General features: G+C 38.9%; 1 protein-coding gene across 3 annotated transcripts in view; it reads right to left on the reverse strand.

Annotated features, from left to right (window-relative positions):
• The window catches only part of TBL1X (transducin beta like 1 X-linked), a 276885-nt gene that overhangs the window by 88911 nt on the left and 167749 nt on the right, over window positions 1-20225 (reverse strand). The gene's annotated exons all lie outside the window — the stretch shown is intronic.

Below are 20225 nucleotides of genomic sequence, written 5' to 3' on the forward strand. Positions count from 1 at the left end.
GTGATGTAAGAGTGTGGAGCGCTCTCTTCCAAGTGAAGATGCCACTGTTGTTTTAAGTGCATTAGATCTATGTTTGTTTAACTGTTTTTCTCCACAGGTCCTGATCCTGAAGAAGGACTGTTGAAGATTTCATATATGTATATACTTGTGATATACTTGTGATTGCTTTATTTCATTGTGTTGTGTTCTCTATTGCAGGAAATGGTGGCACATCTTATCTTTTGTATGCAGTCTCGTTGAAGGAAGAAAGAGCCTAGATGCGGTGTGAGGACGCAACCGGTGTAAGCATGCTACATGCTTCACACGGGGCAGTTCTACAGTTATAAAGGCGTTTGTTCATGCTTATCGGAGTTCAGTGCGTGGGCTACGACCCTGAGAGCAGGGTTTCCATGTTAAAATCAACACCAAAAAACTATGTGAACTGGGCCACCATTGCCGTGTTGTGACATTGCCAGAGACTATGCTTCTCATCTGTAAGAAGTTGTTAACACTCCTTGTGGAAGATTCCGTTATACCAACTGTGAGTAAAACTGACTTTTTGTTGGCATAATATCTAGGCTATAGTCATCATTTGCGACAAAAACCTCCTTGCCTGTTTACAAGGGATGCCACAAAGAGTAAGTGATGTGCACTAGAGGTCAATGAAGGCTTGTACCATATGAGTTTTTATGTGGTCATAACTAAATAGACAATGTAAGATGACGTGTATGGCAGTAGAGGGCATTATATGAAGAAAACTATTCACTCTTGGCAAAATGCCCCTTACCCTCTAAACCTGCTATAACAACAATGATTAAAATGAAATATGACTATTAATACTCCCGAATGTCCTAGCAGCATTCCTATGTAATTGTGACAAACATTTACTTCACATTACTCCTATATAACATAGTGGGGAATATTCTATCTATTCCACGTCTCTTATTCTTGCAGCTGTCTGCTTTATTATTTAAGAGTGAGCACATTGTTATATTTAAATACCTCAATTCTTTCATTTCCCCAGAGGGAATGGAATTAACATGTAAAATGAATTAATTTTTGATGGAACATTTTACAATACAATACAAAGCTTTTAATCAGTTAATAACAGGTAAAAAATGAAAGAAATGGTATTCATGATATTAAACTGGGGTTATGCTTATAATGAAGCTCAGCAATAAATGAAGGCTCTTCAAATAGGTTATAGTAGACAAAAACATCAATAGATTAACACTGAGCCAACGTCTACAGTCTCCATGGAGAAGAATATTACAGCTGTCACAGCAACCAGATATGTGCGCTGCTAATGAATAGGACAAAACAAAAAAATGTATCCACTGAAATCTCAATATACCTGAATTACAGCGTGTCTTTAAAGTAGAGCGGTCACCTACAAAAGACAACCATTTTGCACTCAAACTTTGAGTATAATCAAACATTAACCATAGCTTATTCACATTAGTTAGAAAAATGATAAAGGGGTGTGTCTGTTTCTGACAAAAAAAAATAATATTCGTAGAGTACCCTAAGAAAAAGCGGGGGCCCCCAAAAATGAACTATAATTTGCAGGGAAATCCAACATCAAGTGCTCAATTTATCTGCAGTGCCACCACAGGAAAAATCAAGCATTACACAGTGCCTATTAAATCAATAAGAAGTTCTTGTCATGGACATAAAAGATGCTCTTCATGACCGCTCTTTGCTTTGTTTAAAGAGTACCTGTCATTTTTTTTTTTAAACCACATACCTCTCCTTATTCCAGGCATCCTACCGATTCCAGCACTGTCATTTTTTTTTGCGTCCCCCGTTGTCTCGCTACAGCCCTTACTCACTATGGCGCCTAATATGCTATTTGTAAGTAAAGGTACAGAGTAGGCATTGCCTTGTGCAACTCTGTGAGGCTGTCCAATCAGAGCGGACAGCGATGTAGAAGACCTGAAGTAAATCTCGCAAAATCAGTAGGTCTTCAGCATCTCTGTAAGGCTTTCCGCTCTGCTTGGACAGCACCACACGATGCGACACCTATTGAGGAGACGGAGAGATGAGTTCTCCTCTTCTCTGTACTCAACATTATCCTATTAGGTACCAAACGGAGCAGGGGCCGTAGTGAGACAAGGGGGGACAATAACAATTATTTTTTTTACATCGCTGGAATCTGGAGGAGGCAGGGAATAAGGGAAGGAATGTGGTTTAGAAAAAAATAAACCATAACAGGTCCGCTTTAATAGAATTAATAGAATTTATTTAGAATTATCTAATAGGTTATTTGAAAATAGGTTTTCTAATCAAAACCTCTTTACAAAAATGCAGATATTTGGTTGAAGTAATTCTGTGCAATTCCTTAAATTGTGGTTTATCAATTGAAATTAGTGCTAAAATGAGAATATCTTGGTGGGAATCTTAATTTCTATTTTTTTTTCTTTGCTCATATGATTCTGGACCAAGCGGGAGAGACTTTAATTTAAAGTTGTTAAAATACAGTTATAACTATAATTCTTACTTAATCATAAAATATTTTCTAAATATATATATATATATATATATATATATTTTATTTTTTTTAAATGTGTTTTGCTCTGCCAACAGACCAGTCTCAGTGGTGTAAGTTCTCATAAATAGCATACAGTATGTGACATGCAATGGCAAGAACCATATACTGAACACTTAGACTCTTGTATTTCTTAAACTCCGCCCCCTCCGGTATCTCGCCTATTTGTTGGAAAGTAGGGATAGAGGATATTAGAGAGGAAAAATGCAAGAAAGCATGTCGGTGGAAAACTTTTCTACCTATTCTCATCATGATGATGCTTGATGTAAATTGTTACGCTATTGATCGGGTTAAAAAAATACAGCAAAAAGCAGACAGATGGGATTTTTATCTCCCTTGTTGACCAAATCAGTGCTGTAGTCTCAGACTTTTATTGGTTCAATTGTAGCGAACCAGCAACAACAGACAGAAAATAATGTATAGTCTACGTGCAACAAAAATGAGTTTATTGTGTTCATTTGTTGTCTTTTTTCTCTAGAAACTTTAGAAGTAAAGAAGAAAGCCACCTCTGTTCATACAAAATCTGATCATGAGTCCAAATTCTTGTGATATAATAGCTCTCTCTTTTTTTCGTTGAGAAATTTTGGCATGTCCCTCTCGTATGACTTTTTGACAAACGCTCTTTCTATAAATATATCAAAGCCTGAAACGAGATATTTTCTTTCTACGAGTGCTCTCAAACATGTGCCATTTGAACTTTTGTACATCTAGATATTTATTTGGCACATCTCTCCTTCTTCTTCTATTTCAAACGTTGGCTCTTCCAAAAAGAACTGCAGTCAAAATCCTTTCTTTACATTGTTGGATGGAACTACATAACAAGAGAAAGTTCAACTTACTTCTTTGAAGAGGTAAGATCAAAATGTTTTTGATTTACTGTTTTATTAGAAATATGTAAATTAGACAAACTATCTCTACTTTCTCCAGTAGATAACCAATAACTTAAAGGGGCAATCTGTGTTAGAAAATTCTTTGAAAAATGGCCTATTAAAACCTATGGAAGTAATGGAGACAGATTCCTTCCTCCCCTCTCTTAAGAGTTGCGTCAAGCACATCTCTCTACTCTGGAGGACCACCAATGTCTATTGACACTCAGTGATTTCAATGTGTAGCACTTTTTTCTTTAAATGCCATCTGAACAAATATATTTTAAACTAGTCAACCTCTTTAACCTCTACCTGACATCCGGCGGAGGCCGGGAGGGAAAGTATGGAGTGGAATCATAGCTTGAGCCCGCTCAATAAGTTGAGCATGTCAGCTGTATGTTACAGCTGACACTTCACTGCAGGGAGCAGAATCCAGTTAGTTTAACCCCTTAGATGTCGCGGTCAATAGTGACCGCGGCATCTAAGTCGTTAGAAAGAGGGGCAACCCCCTCTGACGGCCCATCGGCCCCTCATTGTCACGATTGCGGGGTGTCGATGGTTGTAATGGCAACATGTGGGCCTAATGAAGGACCCCAAGTCTACCATCTCTGAGCACCTAATAAACCTTGCCGGAGACAGGGCTTAACAGGAGCCTGTAAAAATCACAATATGCTGCAACACATTAGTATTGCAGTATATCATGCAAGCGATCCAATGATCACTGGTTCAAGTACCCCAGGGAGACTAATACAACACATAAAATACCATTAAATAATGTTTTTATTACATACATATATAAAAAAAAATATTAAAATGTAAAAAAAAAACATATTTCATGTAACACAAAGGCAAAAAATTATCAGAACTGGTATCACCGCATCTGTAAAAATATGGACTATTACAATATAACATTATTTAACTCGCACGGTGAACACAGTAAAAAAAAAAAATATTAAATGCCAAAATCACAGTTTTTTGGTCACCTCATGTCCCTTACAAAATTAAATAAAAAGTAATAAAAAAGACTTATGTACCCCAAAATGATACCAATAAAAACTACAGCTTGCCCCGCAAGGGTTAAGGCTATATCGACAGAAAAATAAAAAGGATGATGGCTTTTGGAAGGTAGGTAGAAAAAAAGAGAAAAATAAAAAATGAAAAATGGCTGCAGAGGGAAGGGGTTAAGTGTTTATCTCATATATTACAATAATTGTTTACCTGAGATGCCAAATGGAATCTAAAAGGGGTTCATTTTGGATCTAAAGACTTTGAAAATAAATCTTCATCGCTACAATCCAACTGTGTGTAGATCTATCTATCTATCTATCTATCTATCTATCTATCTATCTATCTATCTATCTATCTATCTATCTATCTATCTATCTATCTATCTATCTATCTATCTATCTATCTATCTATCTATCTCATATCTATCTATCTATCTATCTCATATCTATCTCATATCTATCTATCTATCTATCTATCTATCTATCTATCTATCTATCTATCTATCTATCTATCTATCTATCTATCTATCTCATATCTATCTATCTATCTCATATCTATCTATCTATCTATCTATCTATCTATCTATCTATCTATCTATCTATCTATCTATCTATCTATCTATCTATCTATCTATCTATCTATCTATCTATCTATCTATCTATCTATCTATCTATCTATCTATCTCATATCTATCTATCTCTATCTATCTATCTATCTATCTATCTATCTATCTATCTATCTATCTATCTATCTATCTATCTATCTATCTATCTATCTAATCTATCTATCATTTTAAGAGTTGAGAAATTGTTATTGCTGTCAAACTTTTCATGCCTGGTCTCTGGCAAAGTATATATATTGACCAGAAAGTTATCCCAGCTTCCTGGTATTAGTAAAACATAAAAGATTCACACATGAACAATCCTAGACTCCTTACCAATCCCATTTTCATAGCTAATGAAAATACTTTCCAGAAGGTTACTATTCCTTTTAAACATTAAAATGTTATTAGATGTTAATTAATGACTTCCTGGAGCCTTTCAGTCGTGTCCACTTGTTAAGTTCATCGAACACATTAACTATGAATAAAAACGAAACCCTTTAGTGAGACTTTGTTTGTAGTAGTAGACTAGAAATAATGGTAAGGCTATGTTCAAATCTGCATCAGGGCTCCGGTCCGACGGAACGTCGGAACGGAGCCCTGATTGACACAAACTAAAACCAAAGGTTTCCGTTTGCATCACCATTGATTTCAATGGTGACGGATCCGGTGCCAATGGTTTCAGTTTGTCTCCGTTGTGCAACGGTTCCGTCGTTTTGACGGGAGGAATACCGTAGTCTTGCAAGCACTTCTTTTTTTGTTTTTCAATGTAATTGATGCGTGAAACACGGACAGCACACGGATGTGCGTCTGTATGCTGTACGTGGTTTTGACGCACCCATTGACTTCAATGGGCGACTAGGTGCGTGAAAACGCACCAGTATAGGACATGCAGTGAGTTTCACGCAACGGATACTCTCTGCCTGAAAACTCATGCATGTGTGAATAGCCCCATTGAAATCAACGCAAAGCACACGGACGAGAATCACGCTGGTCTGAATGAGCCCACAGATGTATAGAAATAGCTGATTTTATTCATTAGAGAACATCACTGACTGAGGCTACACAACAAAACTTCTGATTTGACCTAGCATTTAACATTTATTTCAGAGTTCAATTGGAAGTGACAACTCCATTTTGTTACACCCAAAATAGCAAAAGGATGTTGTCCAGGATTAGAATAAAGGTCTACTTTCCTTCTAGAAACAGCACCACTCTTGTCTATGGAGTCCCTTGTGTTGCAGCTCAGTCCTACTCATTTCCCCATCCAAAGGCTGTCTTGGCATTCTAGGAGTTGTAGTTTTGCAAAAGCTAGAGATACACAGATTGGAGAACACTGGTGTACAGCATGCACTATGGATTTCTAAATGAATAAGGAATTCTCCCTTTCATCTATTTGCCAGAGCAGAGAGAGTCTACAAAGAGTGTCATTCTACTGGAGGACCAGTGGCGTAGCTACAGTATAGGGGGTCGCAGTGGTTGCAATTGCGACTGAACCCGGAATCCAGGGGGCCCAGGGCCGCCCCTATCACATCTATCCACAGTTATTGTAGTAACTGGAGCCTATGAAATAAACTACACCACCCCATGTTAATACAGTAACATCTGCTTATATGTACCCTCCTCGCTCCATGCAATGTCACAACATTATGTGCACCGTGCACAACGTTGTGACGCTGCACGATGTCAGGAGCTGCGCTGCGCCCGGAGATGAAGAGGACCCGGCTCAGGAGTGAGGAGGTTAAGTATAAGAATACTGTCTGTTGGGGCCTCGTATCTAAGCCTATCATATGTGATATTGTCTCATAGGCCTTGTATCTAATACTATCATGTGTGATACTGTCTGGTGGACCCTCTGTCTAAGCCTATCATGTGTGATACTGTCTGCTGGGCCCTTTGTCTAAGCCTATCATGTGTGATACTGTCTGCTGGGCCCTCTATCTAAGCCTATCATGTGTGATACTGTCTGCGGGCCCTCTGTCTAAGCCTATCATGTGTGAATCTGTCTGCTGGGCCCTCTCTCTAAGCCTATCATGTGTGATACTGTCTGCAGGGCCCTTTGTCTAAGCCTATCATGTGTGATACTCTCTGCGGGCCCTCTGTCTAAGTCTATCATGTGTGATACTGTCTGCGGGCCCTCTGTCTAAGCCTATCATGTGTGAATCTGTCTGCTGGGCCCTCTCTCTAAGCCTATCATGTGTGATACTGTCTGCAAGGCCCTTTGTCTAAGCCTATCATGTGTGATACTCTCTGCGGGCCCTCTGTCTAAGTCTATCATGTGTGATACTGTCTGCTGGGCCCTCTGTCTAAGCCTTTCATGTGTGATACTGTCGGCTGGGCCGTGTATCTAATCCTATCATGTGTAATTCTATCTGCTGGACCCTGTGTCTAATCCTATCATGTGTGATACTGTCTGCTGGGCCCTGTATCTAATCCTATCATGTGTGATACTGTCTTCTGGGCCCTGTATCTAATCCTATTATGTGTAATTCCATCTGCTGGACCCTGTGAATAATCCTATCATGTGTGATACTGTCTGTTGACCCGCTGTATCTAATCCTATCCAGTGGTGGAGCTATAGGGGTCAGCAGTCTTTTAGATATGTGGTCTCCTATATATATATATATATATATATATATATAATTATTTTTTTTTTGAGGGGGGCAAAACATATGTCTTGGGGCATGTTCTCCTGGCAGCTAGTGCTGCATTGATGGGTCATTTAATAGATCCAGCGAGCCAGCTGAAAGCTGCGGGCCATAAACCGTGAAGAGAAGTTGGGGAGGGCAAGAACAACTTTTGCACTGGGGCACATGAGCCTTTAGCTACGCCCCTGTGGAGGACCCAACCTGTCCATAGATTACATGGACAGGACACTGATCATAATGGGCATTATGTAATGCTTGGTGGTTCTGCAGGAGGAATTGGACACTTCTACTGTAATCTGTGAGGGAAACCAGAAAGATCACTGGGGGGTCTAAGCAGTTGGACACCCTGTGATCAGTTTATATTTGAGGGACATTTCTAACTAAGAGGGATTGTGCCAAAGCAGACAAGCCCTTTAAGAAATGTTATACATTCTTGGTAGATTTGCATTCAACATAGATATATAGACAGAGTAATTGATTTTCCTTTAATGCATTTCAGAACATTTCATGGAAAGTAAAGTAAATTGATATAATAAATAATTCATGTGTCTCAGGTATATTTCCTACGCTGTCTCATGTATTATATTGATGATAAGGGAATTAAAATGTAGGCACATGATGGGACCAGTGTGGAAATGGAAAAATGATTTGGTTTAATTTGATTCATGCAATACTTCCAGGAACAATCATCCATGATAATAATGTATATATAATTTATGAGTTCCATAATTCACTGTTACATTATTGAACAGGTCTAATTTTAAACACTGCTATTCTGCATTGTATCAGAAGGGTCAGTTATGTCCCCGGCAGAATTTTATTACTAGCATACAAGAACATTTCCCTCATGAATAACTACTGTAATGTAATAAATCATAATTTGTCTTATTTTGCGCGAGTTTATTGCTTAATATTATGTAAGAAAGAGTCTTAATTTGCCCATCTTTAGAATATTACTCATTAGCAGTTCTTTAGGTCTCAGTTGACAGAAACAAACGGTGCTCAACGGAACCCATTGACTTTAATAGTTTTGGTCTATTTTATTGTCATGGCTTCCTACATTTTGCAAGAGAAAATAGTGCTGCATGCTGCGGCAAAATTGCGGAATCTGTGAATCCTGATGGAATCTGTAAAATCCCAACAGAATCTGTGAATCCTAACAGAACATCTGAAGCAGGTGTGAACAGAGCCTTAATAATTCTTCCCTATTTTGTAAATTCAATTAAATATTTATTCTCTAATAAATGTTAGTAGAGGCTATCCCAACATATAATTATGTATGCCATTATCTATGTAGTTCAAATTAAGTATAAAAAAAATAAAGTAAATGTAAAATTAAATTCGAGCCAAGCTAAATAATTTGTTGTTTCACTAGTGCTTATAAAACTTTATGTTGTTTGTTAGTTTCATTATAGTCGACTACGGAATTGCTTCCATCAAAACGACGGAACCCTTGCACAACGGTGACAAACAGAAACCATTTGCACCAGATCCATCACCATTGAAATCAATGGTGATGCAAACTGAAACTATGGTTTCCGTTTGTTTCAGTCAGAGTTCTGTTCATGGGTTCTCCTGACGTAAAGCTCCAACGGAACCCATGAACGGAGTCCTGACTCAGATGTGAACGAAGCCTGACTTGGGTTTGAGACATTAATTTGTTCATAAGTATCATCTTCTTATTACATAGAAGGTAATGGTAGATGGATCCAAACATAGGATCAGATCATTATTTATATTTAAAAAATTCCAAAGTCTTGCAGTTTTCACTCTGACCACTGAGCCTCACAATAGGCTGATACTTCCTGTTCTGTAGAGATCAGTTCTCAGCAGTAGTCTCATTATTATCACAGGCAGGATTACAATGAAAGGCAACACCTCTATATAGATAACACAAGATCCACCATTGACAGTAGGTGATGTACACAGCACCCCTCCTATTCCTTTCTGCACAGTGACCTCTGCACAGGTCACAGCGAATGCCTAGATACTCTCCCAAAAAATGTCAATGGGTCAGCTTCAAACTATTGTTTCCTATGACCACGTGACTGCTGTAAAGCATATTACTAAATGCTGTTGACAGCATCTCAGACAAGATGGCTGCCCCATCCAATTGATTTCAATAGGAATTTTTGTGCAGACTCAGAACCTAGATAGGTCAAGAGGCTTTTTTTTTTATTCTTATTTTTTTTTAGATTCAGTGTGCTGATTTATTTTCAGTGTGCTGTAAAAACAGCACCATATAAACTACAGCACTGAATACATTGGGAGACAATATAGAAGCGTTTTCCACACTGATTCTGAAAAAGCATCGAAATTCGCTTCCAGAAAAAGCTGTGTGAACAAAGTTACAGAAGTCAATGTTTTCAAATCTGGAAGAGCAAAACAAGTGACGTAATCTATCTTTATATCAGTAATTTGTAAACCAGGGTTATCAATCCAGCAAATAAGCCGGGAAAAGAATAAGCCACTTGTCTATTTATCACACTTGCCTGCGATGACGTGAAACATCAATTCCTGATTACTGAAATGTCACAGCACTGAAAACTCATAACTCTGCAATATTAACATCTCATGATAACAATTTGTGTAAAAGGCAATTCTGTTTATCTGCACGTCTAGTGTAAGTCAATCATGCATTCACTTTGATTACAATATAATCACTTCTGGGTCCACGGCAAAACTGTATAATTTAAAGAACAATTTAAGAAAATGAAATCAAATTGTGTTTTATAAGTGGAATTTATTTTTAAAGCCAATCTAATCTTTTAGCGGCATACTGCCTGACATCTGTCATTAGACAGTGCTGCTTAGCATACAGTTAATACTTTACTTAGCAATCAATTAATTTGATAATGTTGTTAAGATGTAATGATGGGAAATTTCTTTATTATGTATGGGAAACGGAAGTATTTTTATTTGCTGTTTTTGAAATGTAGTCAACTATAATATATTTGGTGCATAGACAGACTTGGATTGAATAAGGAACAGCCCCGAAACCAAATCACCCCAAGATTAACCCCAAAGGGCTAATGGCAAAGGGAGATATAGCGGCACACTTGTGACCAACCTGCCATGTTTCTCCTACTCTGCAGTGGCCTCTTTATGAAGATATGGAAAAAACATATGTTTTTTCTGCTTCTCATTTCAAACTTGGGACTACATAAGGGACAATTTTTTTTGCTGACTTGGAGTCCCAGTGTAATGTCACATAATATTGAAATTTCTTGACAATGCATATGATCGAAGGCCCAATCTTTAAATAGTATTTCCACCCAATATACATTTAAAAACACCCCATAAACATTTTATGGTTCCTGGGACCAAGATGCTGTCTGGTGTGTGTTATGACTTCCACCAGAAACGCGAGTTCTTAGTGTTGAATAAACTGAAGTGCGAAGTCTATGAAATCTCCCTGTTTTTCCACACTAGAACACTTGAAAAAGGGTTTGGTCATTCCCGGTTGGATGCCAGCTCGCAGTCCACAGAGTATTCACAGACTGGCGGTGCATTCGCTGCTAGAAACATCTGGAGCAGATGCAAAAGCGAAGTCAGGCGCAAAGCCAGAGATCGTTACTGGGAGAGTGAATAATACGGAGAAGGGGGGGGGGGGTTTGTCTCTTGTTTAGGTTGGGTGAACTCCATTTCCACCTCACTACACCTTTAGGGATCAGAGATGTGATGGACACTTTTATATCTACACTTTCCTGGCACTGACACAAGTTTGACTTATAATGCACTGAAAATCGAGATCACCTAGGGCAGTGTGTCTTTTGCTCGTAGATTGAACATCAAATACCAGCATTGAGACCCCGATGATCAGCTTTTCAGGGAGACCCATATGTAATAGGGTTGTCCAAAGCAGACAATGCTGTTGAGGAGAACACTTTTGGCCTATTTGCACTTCTTCTATTCTGCAGTGGGAGATTGATGCAGGTATGGAATAATATATATATATATATTCTGTTTCTCATTAACTTTCCTTCCTGGCTGACAAAAAATAATTTGTTTTGGAGGAGGCATAACTTAAATGTCCTGGGCCCCAATGCAAAATCTTGGCCCCCAACTATCAAACTTAAATTATAATACATATATCCTCATATGTGACAGAGACCTTTTGGGCCCTCTCAAGCTCCATAGCCCATGGGCAACCACATCCTTTGCACCCCTATAGTTACAACCCTGGCAATGTCATATACATGCACCTCATGTAACATGACAAAGCTGTTCAATTCAAACGATTATTTTAAAACCTATAGAACGCCTTTTCTTAATTATGTTCACTTTTAAATCCTTAAACTTCTAACAGCAAAAATCCCTATTTATATCCATAACATTACAAGATGTCACTAACAGATGGCACGATACATAAATAACATATTCCGCCTGACATGATCAGACAGAGAAAAAAGGCAGAAAGAGCTTATAGTTTGCATTTGTCTTCGATTTATTATAAGATTCATGCCTGCTTTACAGTCAGTGTTATTCTATTTCAGAGAAACACGTTTTACAGACGTATGATGAAATATATTAAGCAGCAGAGAGGCTTTGAAATCATCGTTTTACTAGATCTTCTTGATGAGATGGGTTCATTCTCATCATCAGTTATGCTCATAAAAATGATTTTTTTTTTGTTTATGGGGTGATCATGTACCAAAATCATTAGGGAAATTAATGCTAATGAGAAAATAAGTCATTTCAGCCAAGCTTATTTCAGATGATTTAGGATTGCTTTGAATACAAGTAATGTTTGCAGAGCTCTCTCCTGTGAGAATTTATCTGATAGGAAAGTATCTTTTACTGCAGCAAAACAACATTTGATGTCTACTGTCTAGATCCTGCATCATAAAACATATTTCTTGGCAGCAGCAGGGGTTCAGAACATTGGAAGAAATCTGCTGGGCTCTGTCATTTAACTCACATGCGTCACCATCATTTGAAGACACGGTATTGAGACAAGTCAAGGATTGCTTTGTAAAGAGTGGTTTACAATCATGTTTTCTAATTTATTATTTCCCTATAGTAATATATTATAGTTCTGCTATTAAATGAGTTCTTTGAATTTTTTGTTGTTGAGCGTTACAAGGATTGAAATTTACATCTCCATAAAATTATGATATGCTGTATCGACTTTTGGTTGGAGAAATCCTTTATGGATTAAAAATAATAACATTAACTCCACTTAAAAAAACAGGAGTTTGTTTTTACAAGTTATTTTTATTTGTGATCACTACTAGATTCACATCTCAGGAGCCTATAGGCACAAAATGTCTGGTGTCTTTAAAGAGGCTCTCTCACCAGATTATAAGTGTCCTCTCTCCTACATAATCTGATCGGCGCTGTAATGTAGATAACAGCAGTGGTTTTTATTTTGAAAAACGATAATTTTTGAGCAAGTTATGAACAATTTTATATTTATGCTAATGACTTTCTTAATAGACAACTGGGCGTGTTTTTACTTTTTACCAATTGGGCGTTCTACAGAAGAGTGTATGACTCTGACCAATCAGTGACCAATCAGCGTCATACACTTCTCATTGTTGCAGCCCAAGTGTATGACACTGATTGGTCACTGATTGGTCAGCGTCATACACTCCTCTTTACAACGCCCAGTTGGTAAAAAGTAAAAACACGCCCAGTTGTCTATTAAGAAACGAATTAGCATAAATTAAAAATTGCTCATAACTTGCTCAAAAATTATCGTTCTTCAAAATAAAATCCACTGCTATTCTCTACATTACAGCGCTGATCAGATTATGTAGGAGATAGGGCATTTATAATCTGGTGACAGAGCCTCTTTAACTTCACCCATCAAGATGTAAGTCACACCTTTAAGGGGTTGTCTTCTTTAGGCTACATGCACACGTTAACTACAACAAGCTAGCATAGAAGGAGCCAACGCAACAGTGGGCTATATCTCTGGAATGGGGGGGGGGGTCTAGAAAAAAACAAACCAGCGCTGGAATCAGGGAGACAGCGCTATTCAGGTCGCTATATCAGTTCAAATTTTATGACCTAGTGACAGGTATTCTTTAAGCAATCCCTTTCCTCTCAGGCCTAACTATAATATACAATAAACATAATTTTCAAGTGAATACACAATTCTGACACCTCCACTAGGGTTGCCTATAGGCATATGCCTATGGTGCCTATAAATCCAGAACATGCTATTAAAGCTTTTTAAATTGTAAACATCCATGAAATTTACTATGGCAATATGCCAGTTCTATGATAATACCAGCTATAGATGTACTATAAAGAGACAGTACTGTAAAAAAAATTGAGGTCTTTGAACGCTGGTGTTAGGGAGGACTTTTGAGAACACCAAGTCACAGAAAACAGCCGATCAAGCCTCCAATTGAAGCAGAAGCGACTAGACCTAGATATTAATTTAGACATATTACTAGAAGACCTATTTCATTGGACAATAATGTTTGGGAAAACCGAAGTTAAAATAGCTAGTAAATAACCAGAGGACAACCAGCCATCAGGGTACAATCACAACTATCATGAATTCGCTATTCAGTAGACTGGAAAACTAAACAGAAGGAAGAGCTTCCAAAGGAGTCACCAGGTGTTTAACCTGACTTGTTCAATCTTACTATTAAATCATGTACTGTATACTCTATTGCAAATTATAAAGACATCACTGATGTTTCATGACAAATAAAGGCACAATATAATGTCTTTGCTTAGCACAATACGCCTACCAAAATCATAACTCATGCATGTCAGCTGCCATGTTGTTTATGGCAACGCTATGGTCTGAATGAAGAGAGGAGAAGAACTGTCAAGATGTGTTGATTATGAGAGTCCCTCTTCATATTGACAGAATACAAGCGGCTCATGTATTCTGCTGACAGTAGTGGGAAGAGAGTAGTGGTGATGATGAGCAATTTAGGCTACGAGAGTATGATAAGTGAATTGCTGTATTTGCAATCTCTTAATATCCCATCCAAAGGCCATCTTTTGCTTTAAGAAGACTTTTCACAATTCTTTGCATTGAAACCATAAGATATTGTGGCTTTATTTTGAGTGATATAGATCATAATGAGTAATCAGTTATTTATTAGTGGTCATATCAAAACTATGGAAGTAGAGGAAATATAAACATCATGAATAATGCAGTCCAGCAGAAAAAAACCTCAATGAAATAAAAATTTAGATATAAACATAAGTATTTGCCATGCAATCTGTTCTAAAACAAATACTAAGTAATTCAGAATTTTGACATACTAAACATTTTAACAAAATTATTCAAAATGATAAGAACTGGAAACGTGTTCTTTGTAGAGTGAAGGATCACGTTACCTCATCTTGCAGGCTGACAGCCCATAGTTTAACAAACACACATGGGCGTGATGTTTGGGTGCCCAAAACCAACCATAGACAATAGATGATGGACACATCTCCCCTTCTATTCCTTACAGCACAATGACCTCTGCACAGGTCACAGAGCAGGCCTATAAAATTCTCCCATAGAAGTAAATAGGTCTCCTCCTGTTCACAGGTTCCTATGGCCCTTGTGGCTGCTATCAGGGCCGGCGTCAGCACCCGGCGAACCCAGGCAAGTGTCGGGGACCCACTAGTCTTCGGGAAGCCCACTCGGCCGCCGGGTGCTGACGCCGCATGGCTCCTCCAGGAGTGAAATCTCCAGCCAGAATGTTGCAGACTGGATTCTGCCTCTGGAGGGAACCCCCTTAGCTATGGCAGAGCAGGGAGGTAGCTCCCTACTCTGCCATTTACTAGGCTACAGACTCCCAGGCAGAGTGCTAGAAGCGGCTCTGCTCCGGGACTCCGCCTATGGGCAAGCCCCTGACATCACTGTCCATGTAGGGATAGTGATGTCAGGGGCTTCCCCAGAGTTCCAGAGTAGAGCCTATACTAGCACTCTGCTCTGGGACTCTGGGGTTGCCCCTGACATCACTGTCCATATATGGTCCCAGGCAGAGTGTTAGTACTGCTCTGCCCAGGACTTTGCCTCTGGGATTGCCCCGGACATCACTACCCATATATGGACAGTGATGTCAGGGGCTTCCCCAGAGCCGGAGTACCGGAGCAAAGTTTCTATTAGCGTTGTGCCCGGGACAACAGCTCTGGGGTTTCCCCTGAAATATATATGTAAATGTCCATATATGGACAGTGATGCCGGGAGGAGAGAAGGAGTTCCAGGCAGAGCGCTAGAAGCGGCTCTGCTCTGGGACTCCGTCTCTGGGGAAGCCCTTGACATAACTGTCCATATATGGACAGTGATATAAGGAGCACAGCGGGAGTCCCAGGCAGAGTGCTAGTAGCGCTCTGCCCGGGACTATTGACTCTAGGGTTGTCCCCAACATGACTGTCCATATATGGACAGTGACGTCAGGGGATTCTCTTAAAGCGGAATCCCCGGCCAGAGCATCAGCAATGCTCTGGTTGTGGATTCCACTCCTAGAGGGAGCCCCAAAGGTGCTACCTACAGGGAGGGTGGCTGTGTGGCACTACCAGGGAGGGGGGCTGTGTGGCACTACCAGGGAGAGGGGCTGTGTGTCACTACCAGGGAGGGGCTGTGTGGCACTACCTGGGTGAAGGGGCTGTGTGGCACTACCTGGGAGGAGGGGCTGTGTGGCACCACCTGGGAGAGGGGTGCTCTGTGGCACTCCCAGGGAGAAGAGGCTGTGTGACACTATCTTCAGTGGGCACTACATATATGGAGGTACAAACTGGGGGCCTAACTTCTTTATGTGGGGCATAAACAGGGCCTAACTTCTATATGGGGGCACAAAGTGACGTTTTCTACTATTTTACTGCAGCCTTGATTTCCCCCACAAAGGGGCCCACTAAGTCTGTGTCGCCCAAGTGTACACATAAACCTGGACCCGGCCCTGGCTGCTATAAAGCATATCTCTAAATGCTGTTAAAAGCCGCTCAGGCAAAATGGACACCCCCATAATCATGTACAGAAAATATAAAAAAATCTAAAAATAAATAAAAACAGATTTGAAAAAAGTTTTGGTTTTAATAAATGGTTTTAATTAGGTAAAAAAATATAGGTGATACATTCCCTTTAAGTCTGTCCCGTCAAAACGGTAGGCGCCCTGACAAAACCCGTCAGACCCCGTTATATGATACACTGTTGGTATCCGTCGTACGACCGATCTGCGTCATGGTTTTGTTTATATAAACGAAACTAGGACGCAGATGTGAATAGAGCCTTACCTACATATTTGGTCATACTCTACATAGAAGATAAGCATGTACACAACACCTCTCAGGTTACAAAGAAGATAAAAACATTCTATAGACTACATCCATGCATTGTGTGAACACATATTCATACACTAAATAATGTGTTAACAATGCTAATTATGTGATAACTATACCGTGATACCACATTGTCAATAATTCAGATGACATTTCTTTTTTAGATTTTCCTTTTATTTACTCTGTATAATGTTTTTTTTTTTTTTTACTCCACAGCATTTTACAGAAAATGAATTAATTCCCCTTGATCCCTGCCCCGGAATTTACAAAATAATTTCACTCAGGCACGTAAAGACAAAGAGAGGACCTGTTGCTGAGTATAGAAAGCATAAACTTCTAGGTAAAAAATAAACAGCCAGACCATTATTCTTCCAAGATACAACTTTAAAAACATACCCACTGTTTTCAATGAGCATCACAAACTGATTTAATTTTCTTGAGATAATTGATGCAGAATGAGATGAAACGATTTTGTAACTAAAAATGTCATCAGAGAAAAAGTCCAAAAACATAATGGTAAAAAATAAACAATTTTTTAAACATTTCTTCCAGATATTTGACGTACATGTAGGTTATATCATAGTCGGGAGAGGGATCATGAAGCGGGCTCACGAAACAGAGCCTGCTCCATACTCCGCAAGTTTCAGAACTATATTAAACTGACACCTCGCTCTAACAGCTAGGATCAGCAATTACCTCCGATGCCACGGTCCATAGCAACCACAGAATCTAAGCCATTAGACAGAGGTGGTGCCCCCTCTGTCAACCCATCGGCCGCTCTGTCACCCCATCGGCCGCTCTGTCACCCTATCGACCTCACTGCGACACAATTGCAGGGTGCCTCATGAAGCCCCCCAGGATTGCTATCTTGTTCCTCCTATAAGGCCCTACCAGAAGCAGGACTTAATAGTGGAATGCTAAAGGCCCCATACAATACAATGCATGAGTATTGCCATGTGTAGTGCAAGCGATCTAACAATCGAGTGTTGAAGTCCCCTAGTGGAACTAAGAAAAAAAAAATAGTTAACGTTTTTAGGAATATAGAAAAAAAATATTTAAAGTTGAAAAAAATTCCTTTTCCCATTTTTCCTCTAAAGTAATGTAAACAATAAAAAATAAAAATAATTGGCATTTCCATGTCCACAAAAGTCTGAACTATTACAGTATAACATTATTTATCCAGCACGGTGAATGCCAAAAAAAAAAACAAAAGACAACAAAAACAAAACGCTAGAATTGCTGTTTTTTGGTCACCTTACCTCTGAAAAGAAATCGAATAAAAAGTGATCAAAAAGTTGCATGTACCAAAAATAATCTTAATAAAAAGCACAAAAATCAAGCCCCTAAACAGCTCCATCGAGCAAAAAAACAAAAAAGTTATACGTCTCAGAATATGGCAACATAAAAAGTTTTCTTTTATTTCGTAAAGTTGTAAAACATAATAAAACAATATAAATTTGGTATCGCCGTACAGGTATTGATCTGAAGAATAAAGTTAACATGTCAATTTTACCACAGTGTGAATGCTGTATAATTAAACCCAAAAAACAATGTTGGGATTAATGTATTTTTCCATTTCACCCGACAAAATAATTTTCGGTCGTCCTATAAAATGTAGACGGAAAAAAACAAAACGGCAGGGAGGAAAAAAAGAAAACTGGCGGGGGTTGAGATTCAGTGGAAACAAAGATCAAGAATGATGCAAGGTTACATCTACAGAAAAGACAGCAATAAGCAAGACCCTTCAATGATATCTGTTACTTCGAATCCCCCTTAGTACTGGATGTCAAAATTAGGTTGACATGAATCCATGGATGATCAACAACAAGATGGACAGCTACAATTGCAGACATTTTGAATATGCCAATAATAAGCCTGAGGACCCAAACAAAAAACACGACATTCTGAAATGCTATTCATATGGTAGACACGAGTCAACATGGACAACCTCTAAATAACAAAAAAGAAGAAAAAATTGAGGAAACTGGAGTACTTTGAATAAAACTGATGAGAACATGTGAAACATACACAATCAATACAGATATTGCTGTATTGCCATGGTCCCAAGGCTAAAATGTAACTTTTTAAACAATTTATGCTTATCTAATAGTATAGCTGATATAGATCAACTTTGTAATTTACTTACTGTTCAAATTTAGTTGTTTTTTTTTAATGCAATTTGTGTGAAGTTACTCCCACTAGGTCTCTCCCTACCTGAAATCAGCTGTCCACCCCATGTTGTCAATAAAAGTCCATCTCTAGTATCAGTGCAGAGTAGACTGACTGCAGGAAGTGGGGGTGTGTCTCTTCACAACCTTCCCATAGAAGTCTATGGAGAGGGGAGAGCAGGAGAAGGGAGCAGAATAAGTGAGGCCCAGATGGTGCCCATAGAAGTCTATGGAGAGGAGAGGAGGGAGCAGGAGAAGTGGGAAGGGAGACAGAGATGCTTCTGCCCATAGAAGTCTATGGAGAGGGGAGGGTAGCAGGTGAAGGGAACAGAGCAAGTGAGACACGGACACGGCCAATAGAAGTCTATGGAGAGGAAAGGTGGAGCAGGTGGAGTGAGCAGGAGCAGGGAGAAACATAGATGTGCTTCTGTTATGAGCTATATGTTAGCCCAGTGCCAGATTCTCAACTACATTGCTCATTTCTGCTGTACAATCTCCTCTATGCTGCTATCGATCACACATGTATACATATATATATATATATATATATATATATACACACACCAGCAAAAAGAAGAAGGTCCCAAGGTGGGACGGAAATGTTGCATTGTACCTGCCATGCTGGCACACTAAACCACTTTTTTCACTTTTGAATATCGGAGTGCTGCTGGATTTACTTTTGGAATATATATATATATATATATATATATATATATATATATGTGTGTGTGTGTGTTTGTGTGTGTGTGTGTGAGAGATAGATAGATAGATAGATAAAGGTAATAAAGCATGATGCCCTATTCTCTGTGTGCAGCGTATGGGAAACATGATAACCGTTAGACTCACCCACTAGCCCAGAAAAAACTGAGAATTGGAGATAGAGCCTGTAGAGGTCTGTGTATTGTATGTTCATTGTAGTTTCTCTCTGCCCGGCTAAGGGAGACAGTGCTATATTATCTCAGAATGCCCTAGTAGACAATCTCTTTAAGAACCTATGGCTGTTGTCTATGGTTTCTGTAATACCATTACTGAGTACCACTTGGTTTAGTTCCGTGAATTCATGTATGCTCTGATAGACCACAAGATGAATTAATTTTTCACATATAGATATAGCAACAAAGGGTACTTTTTTTTTTTTACAGTATTGGAAATGATAAAACCTTT

Source organism: Rhinoderma darwinii, chromosome 2 (assembly GCF_050947455.1).
Source record: "Rhinoderma darwinii isolate aRhiDar2 chromosome 2, aRhiDar2.hap1, whole genome shotgun sequence".
Lineage (NCBI taxonomy): Eukaryota > Metazoa > Chordata > Amphibia > Anura > Rhinodermatidae > Rhinoderma > Rhinoderma darwinii.